The 8,157-nt window shown below is 33.1% G+C and overlaps 1 non-coding gene across 1 annotated transcript; it reads left to right on the top strand.

The window, feature by feature from the left end:
- Positions 1–3,532: 3,532 nt before the first annotated feature.
- Positions 3,533–3,636, top strand: LOC143194500 (U6 spliceosomal RNA). Its single transcript, XR_013005341.1, has one exon. It is a non-coding gene; the product is annotated as a U6 spliceosomal RNA (small nuclear RNA).
- Positions 3,637–8,157: the final 4,521 nt, after the last annotated feature.

Genomic DNA, 8,157 nt, shown 5'->3' with positions numbered 1-8,157 from the left:
TATATATATTACAATTTGTGCATGTATAGCATATTTATTTTATCAGAGCCTAATTAAATAAATATACACTAAAGTCGCTAAATAACACAAAAGTCTTGAAGCAACTATAATATAAACAATTATTACAATAAAAATTATTATGTTCAACTTCTTTGAGTCTACATATAATCAAATATATCACAAAAATGTTAGCTTATGATAATTATATAAGTTATATAATAGGAATAACAATATACGAATAAAAGGAAAATAAACAAAAAGTTTGCAAAAAAATTTATCTAAATTATCCGTACATAATGATATGATGTACAAACTAATACTAAAACTACGGGAAGTAGAATCAATATAACACAATTATTTCAGAATATAGTAATAAATATTATTGTATATGCTCCCAAATACTATAGAGATAAGTGCTTACGCAGGTTCCAAATGTCATAGAGGAAATTATGAGTTTCGCAACAAGAACTGAGGAAACACTGAAGTGCTTCAACTCTTGGATAACACTGAACTAAGACGCACATTCAAGACAAGCAAGCCGTGTTATCTTGTGTAGTTATGTAGTGAAGACTACTAAATGGTAAATATACTGAAAATCGCTATTAAATTTTATTTTATTTTATTAAAGACTACAGGAGGACCAATGGGTCTTCCTATACAAGTACCTAGTTTTATGTCACTGTAGAGGCAAACTTTAAGCAACGACTGGTAATAATATATTAATAAAATATAATAATAAAAATAATAAGTTAGATCCTGAAAAATTAATTTGTTATTAAATTACAATTGTGGCTACAAAGATTTTAGTATAAATGGAAAAAAGAATTTTAAAATTCCGTCATATCAATCAAAGAGATGTAAAAAGAGAGCGACGTCAATATTTACCATCCAATGGAATAATGGAAGAAAATATATCAGACATATTAGCCATAAAACGTCTAAAAATATTAGAAATAAGCAAGCCCATACAGTCTAAAGGGTAACCAATGCTAGCAGGATCAACAAAGTTAAGTGTATATCAAAAAATTTGTTAATAAAAATTTTACTGAAAAATTTAATGGATGTAATTTTAAGATGCAGATGCAAAACTATTTAATAAGCCTACAAAATTACCACAATTTTCAAAGCTGATTATACGTATAGCATAAATAAGTGAATAATGAAAATAGGTAAATGAAATGAAGGAACTACAATTTGGTGGATTTACAAATTTTTGGTTTAGTTCTCATATAAAATACTAACATAATAACAGCTTCATATATCCATCTACCGTTATCAACAAAATATTTTTGCCATGCCCATATAACATATGACACCCATTTACGAAATCCAGTGGAAACGAAGGGTCCGAAAGCGCCGGCCAGTTCACATTACCGCGTAGCCTGTGAATAAATCAATTTCTTCGAGACTAATTTTTCCACATATATTTATTTTATGGTCAGATTTAGATTCAGTCTCTATACGAACTGGGGGGACCTGGACCCTACGCATCTATCCGACAATAAAAAGGCCAAATGTAGGACCATCGACCGCGTAATCTTACATCCGTTAGTCGTAATGGACACATTTTTTATTAGTGGTCACCGGAAAAGGCTTGTAAAAAACGTACTCTTTTTGCTGACATCTGGCAGAGGAAGATGGACATAATTAACAATAAACTTTCAACCTTTTAACTGTTACAAATTATTTATTAGTTTTACTAAGCACACATATTATAACTAAATGTTTCATAAACCCAAAAAAGATAAATATAATTTAACTAATTTTGTTGTTGTTTTTTAAGTTCTAGTTTTTATCAAATAGGATTTATCTGGAGTGGACTTGCAGCTTAGAGTGGGATCTGAGCCACAACACTTTATAATTCACCATTTTAATTAAAACAACTATCAGAGGCGATACAAAACATTGAAGTCACTGCCGTTTTCTAGCCATCATTTCCGCATTCCAACATTTGAATATTTTAGCGCACTTTTCGCACCAACAGAAAGAAAAGTTAAATAAAAAATTGAACTGCGATTTATCAAGACAAATAGCCTAAACTTGTCCACAATCCAGTAAGTATTCCAAAGACACTCGTCATGATATATTATATAATATTGAAGTAAAATTGAACATTAAGTAAAAACGTTACTAATATAACACCTGGCAAAAAAATTAATGAATGCAGGTCAGAACTCTAAAAAGTATCCAATAATACCCACAATGGTCATCATGCGAATAGTTTTATTGAAATAAGATGTGCAATAATTATTTTAAAAAAATCAATCAATCAATCGATGACAAATCAACTGAAAAACCTTGATATCTGATGGTAATTTAGAAATGGAGTTGCAAATGTATTTCATAAGCCCACCAAAATATTCATTTCTCATAATTAATAGTAACTACAACACAAAAATATACATAAATATAATTTACTGTAACAAATTTCCTTGTAATATTTGGTAAAATTAAATGCAAAAATTTTAGTTCTAAAATTTATTTTAATAAGAGCTTTGCAGTCTTATTAGAATGTACAATTCGAATACTTCACCAAGTACTTTAAAAAATTTATATTTAGACATGCTTTGACATATCAGGTCCTCCTATAAATTCTTAAACTAAAATATTTAGTTAATACATCACTTCTAATTGCTATAACTCACATACCACGCTCTGGAAACTTAATATAATTAAATTATTCGAATAGCCTAGTAAAGTATAGCCTATCGAACTATTTGATATACAAACAATCAGATATTTGATATTGGATTTTCGTGACTTAACCATGATGGAATTTCATTTTATGGCATTCGATCTTTTAAAAACTTATACTGACTTCATGCACACTTGTAAGACTAAATCAGCCACATTACGTCCACACAAAAAAATCAAATTATTAGGGCTCGGATATACAAAATAAAAAAAACAAATGAGGCCTAAATTTCCTCGATATTACATTACGTAAGTTATGCTTTAGATAGAATTCAAGATACTTGTAACAGTAAATAGTTACATTAGACTGATGTTTTATGTGAATAAATAACCCGTCTTGAAACTATACTGGCTGGTTGCCTCTTTGCAATATGTTTCTTTCTTGGAACAAAAATACACTTAATTTATTAAACGTTATTCAACTGTGCGTTTTACTATTTTTACAGGATAGTTGAGTCAAAAATACGCATGTTAGCAACCATGTGGATTAAACGAAGCAGCTACTGATTATAACAAAATTATTTTTAAAAAAGTGCCTTGGGACGAATTATACCGAAACCTTCAGATACTTACTCTCACATATGAAATGAAAAAATCGCAACGCGACATAACGAGAATCTCTATTCTGATGTCAACATCGAAGTATCGCAACTCTTGGATCAGAGCGGAAAAGGACACCGACTCAAAATAATCTAACCAGAAAAACTGCAGTGTTAATAGAAAAACATTATTGGTCTAGGGGATAAGTTAGGATGGATGGGTCCTCCTAGATCTAAGCTAATGTAAACACAAATAAATTGTAAGCTAGTCCTCAGTCACTAGTAATAATGCAATAGTAGTCGCTTCGGCGTGACCTATACTAAAATTGGAACTATACAGAGAAGATTAGCATGGCCCATGTGCAAAGACGACACGCAAAATCCTGAGGCGTTCCATATTTTTAAATGAATAACGGATAGTGCGGCTAAAGCGGCAGCCTCCTCTCCCATCACCATCACAAATATTTCTATCCATACTGACCTTACCTCATTCGTTTCTTGGTTCACAAAGAACACGTCATTGGGCCCAGGAATCAACCACAAGAGGCTCTTTGAGGTTAGAGTTGCTTTTTTTCTCCTCTCTTCGCATTTCTTCGCTTCGTCACCATGCCCTAATTTTGAGTCAACTGAGATTGAGCCACTGTCATTTCTCGCATGGCCACTTGATCACTTCGAGCCTGCCTGCTGACTGTAAGTTTTGTTACCGTGTCCCAGCTTCAGTCTACCACATACTGAACCATTATCCATGGCTCCCAGATTAGAACTAAGCATGGGCTGCAAAATTTTAGAAATGCCATAACAGGAGAAATTACAGACATATTCCTCGGACTTCTACGAGAAATCAATTTTCTCCATAGTTTCCAGCCTTTGCTAAGTTTAGTGTTACTGACCAAATAACCATTACCACCTTGGTATGGGTGCTGATGTGCGCTGTCTGGATAGTGGTCATTTTTAAATTGTGATTGCCTTCCTGTTTGTGGTACTAACTTATTATTTTATATATACACTTTATCTGTCCCCGTCCCCTTTATATCAATACCTTACTATTGTATAGTCGCGAAACGACGACAAAAACAAAAATAATAACAATGCAATATATTATATAAAAAAATTATTGAAGCCAATTTTTCACTCAATTGAATTTGCTGACATTACTTTGACTGCAAGTTTATTATAGATTTCAATTAATAGATGTATCAATTAATATTTCAAAGGCGGATATAAGTTGGTAACTAAACGCGTATTATCGCACTATGCAAACACATATACACATCCAGTCGGGCCACCGTTTCGCCTCATTAGGCCGACAGTGAAAGGTCATTAAGAGTCCAAGGTAATTTTAATACGAAAACAAAATTTTTAACGCAGAACAAATCCTCAATCATCAGTGATATTAATTATAACTCGAAAGGAGCTAACGGCCAGTCATCGGTACATAATCATCGCCGGCTTGATTAATAAAATGTTCGGCATCCCCCCGGGGCCGTCATAAATAACCGAGACAGCCTTGATGTATGTCTGCGCGTTATGATCCATGAATACATCAAGCCAACGGACCGTATGGCGTGATGCACAGTGCGTTTAATAAAATTTCCTCCTGAACGATTAAATTTTTTCGAAACGGGATTTAAAGCGTGTCGTAACGGGCGATTTATCGACCTTGATGACCGGCCTCTGACGACAGACGGTTCCGTTGACGGCTTAACATTTTGTTGAAGATAAATTAGCGATGTCTCGTCCTTCTGCGGTCTCAAAACTAAATGATGATATTAGATTCATATTATTTTGTAGATAAACTATGGATTTTCTCGACAATCGTTTAAATATAAATCTGTAATCAGTTTGTAGTCGCTTATCGCTGGTTTTTCCATTGATATACACCTCCGATGATAGACTGCCTCCATGGCGACTGTCGCATGTGACTGTAGATTTCTCCATGAGAAGTCTACCAAGGGATAATTCTGACTCTAGCAATATCAGCACCCAATTCAATCAATGTAGAACTGAGAAATATCCTGAAAACCTTTTCATATTCTCGGATGGTTCCAAGAGCAATAACAATGACTACATGGGGGCAGCATTTACATCAGTGATGTCAGAAGGTCACTTCAAGCTCCCCATTTCATCGAGTGTATTGACGGCAGAACTGTTTTCCATGTATAGGGACCTCCGTGAACTAACCCCTAAGTTGTAAAAGAGTGGCATAACTATCGCCTATATGTGGCTCCCTTCTCACTCTGGGGTCATTGAAAATGAAAGAGCGGATTATTGAGTAGAGACATGACGTATCAGTGTCTTAAGATTGAGAACCTGGAAAAGCTAATTAATTTTCTAACCTTCCTTCTAACCTAACTACTAGAACCATAATACTGTGCATCTATGTAATATCATGCATAGTTTACATTTTCTGTATTTTCTATGCTTATCACTGTCATGGGTTTAATATTTTACTTGTCATCTTGCAATATGTACTCTTTATCCTACACATTCAACTTTAGACAACTCCTTACAATTAAGTAGCAAAAATTTTGAAATTAAGTACCAGCATTTAACAGTTTATTAAAAATAATTAAAAGTGCTTGTAATGCTTACAAAAATTATTTAAATTCTTTAAAAAAACATCGAAAAATATCACCTGTTACATATCGATTTATCGGATAAAAATATCGATATTTTTTTAATATCGATATATCGATATTTTTTATATGTGGGTCATATTCTGGGTGTTTGTTCATTCCGGACAGCAAGCGCAATCATGAGACATAATAAAAGAGGGCCGTAATTGGTAGAAAAAAATCTACAAACGACACAATGTAAAAAGCATATGTTGTACCCTTTGGATTGTTATTGTGTGACATTTGCCCAACTAAGGGTTTAGAAATTCTACCAGCAATTGACACTTAAGATATGACAATCAGTACACTATCGAGGAACAAATTCAGAAAATTGAATGAAAGGTGAACGAACTCCTCACAAACTACTTTTCTCCTATTAAAGACATAAAAAGCTATTAATTTCCCCTCATTTAACTACTTTAAGAATATTGGGGTAACAAAAATGTTAGACAACTGCAGTAAACAAAAAACGAAAAATCTAGTATCAAATTTGAGATTTCCAAATCAAAGTGTACATAATTACAATAAAATAAGAGCCGGCTTGACAGTGGTAAAGGCAACAGAACAGTCCGCCTACTGTTGCGATAGTCGCGGGTTCGAATCCTGCAGTGGCATGGTCGTTAATTTATGTTTGAGATTGCTTAAGATTGGGTAAGACCGAATGCCTTCTCGGATGATTTCTAGTATGTCCAGTATGTAAATGTCGAGGACCGAGGTTCGAGCCTACGTTAAAGTGTAGGTCCAGTCTAGATAGACCCCTAATTGGTAAAAAGAGGTTTTAAGATATACATAAAAAATAAAATAAGAGAAGAATAATGTTATAATACTATAATAGGAGCACTATAAACTATAATACATCATGATGATACGCTTCATACAGTAGCTGTAGCAAATAACAAAAGCACATTTATAAAACATTTAATTGCCTTGGTGATTTTTAAAAACTTTTGAGCTTAAATATATTGGTAAATGAAAAAGTTGTAGTACGTAAAACAAACTGAAAACCTATAGCCCGATAAAGGATTTTAATATAATTTTTAATATATTTTAACGTATTCTAAATTATTGTAGATCAATATTAGTATTAAAATAAAATTTTCGTTATTACCTTATTTTATCAAGGCACCAACATGTAACGCGTGTAAAAAATAAAATAAATTAACACTCTACAATCTGGAATTTAACCAATTTCCATGGCGTTCCTTTTGTTACTAATCACTAGCTCTCTCACTAGCTAAAAGATGTGCAAGTTTTTGCGGGGATTGATTCGGCTTTCCCTTTAAAGCACTACATGAACGGAATACTTTAAGAAATTTTTTGAAAACCTGCTCACGTTTGCAGCTATTACCATAACGAGTTTATCTTGACTGTATGTGGGAGGATTTCCTTTTCGTAAGTATACAGCATTTTGCCCCTGCCAACAAATAAACTTCCCCGGAGCATTAATACTTTTTTTTCTCTAGCGCTAGATGGAACTGTAACCGATTTGATTTAAAATGTATTAGATAAAATAGATATTTTTGCCAACCGAAGGAGATCTGAGTTTTTATAATATATTCATAAAAAGTCCAATATATTGTTTTCTATATTATCAGTAAATTTACAAATTTACAAACTTATTACTGCTGTTCTGATGTAAGAACTCTGCATAGGCACCATAAATATATCAATTTACATTTCCCAAGCTAAAAATAAATTAAACTAAATTAAGTTAAGAGCAATACACTATAAAAGACCAAGTGGTTGCCTTCACTTCAATTCTCTAACTCCAGCTAGCTGCTCTCTAGCCCTTTTTCTTCCATGTTGCTGTGATATAGTAACCCTCTTTCACGTTTTATGGTAATATCCTAGATAACTTCATAAATTGATTTAATTGCCCTACTATAGGCTGAGTTGGAAGACTGGTCGGTATGATGACTTAGTGCAACCCCATATTTGCACCCTGTTAATAGAAATTGGCTTTATTATCGACTGATAAATGAATCTCTTTGTCTTAAATATAATAAGGTTTTTGTTTAATATAATGTTTTTTATTTAACATACCATCGAGATCGGTAGAGAGGTAATTCGATGATTCTGCTTGAGTAATTAGAAGCATATCATGGACAGAATATGGACATATTTTGTGCTTTGCATTTTCCAGTCTCTAGTACATTTGTGGATCTTAACCACTGCCACTTGCGATTTTGCTATGGCTTTACGCAGATATATTATATTTTGTCATAATCAGCAAATACAGTTTCTATTATTGTTAGGATATCGGCAGTGTAGAGCTAATACAGGAGAAGATTCGAGACATTATCCTGCAA

The sequence above is a fragment of the Rhynchophorus ferrugineus genome, unplaced genomic scaffold, assembly GCF_030347505.1.
Source record: "Rhynchophorus ferrugineus isolate W39M unplaced genomic scaffold, kcgeb_rfMv2 rfM3, whole genome shotgun sequence".
Classification (NCBI taxonomy): domain Eukaryota; kingdom Metazoa; phylum Arthropoda; class Insecta; order Coleoptera; family Curculionidae; genus Rhynchophorus; species Rhynchophorus ferrugineus.
The sequence above is the reverse complement of the archived record's forward strand: the minus strand, read 5'-3'. Positions and strand labels throughout refer to the sequence as shown.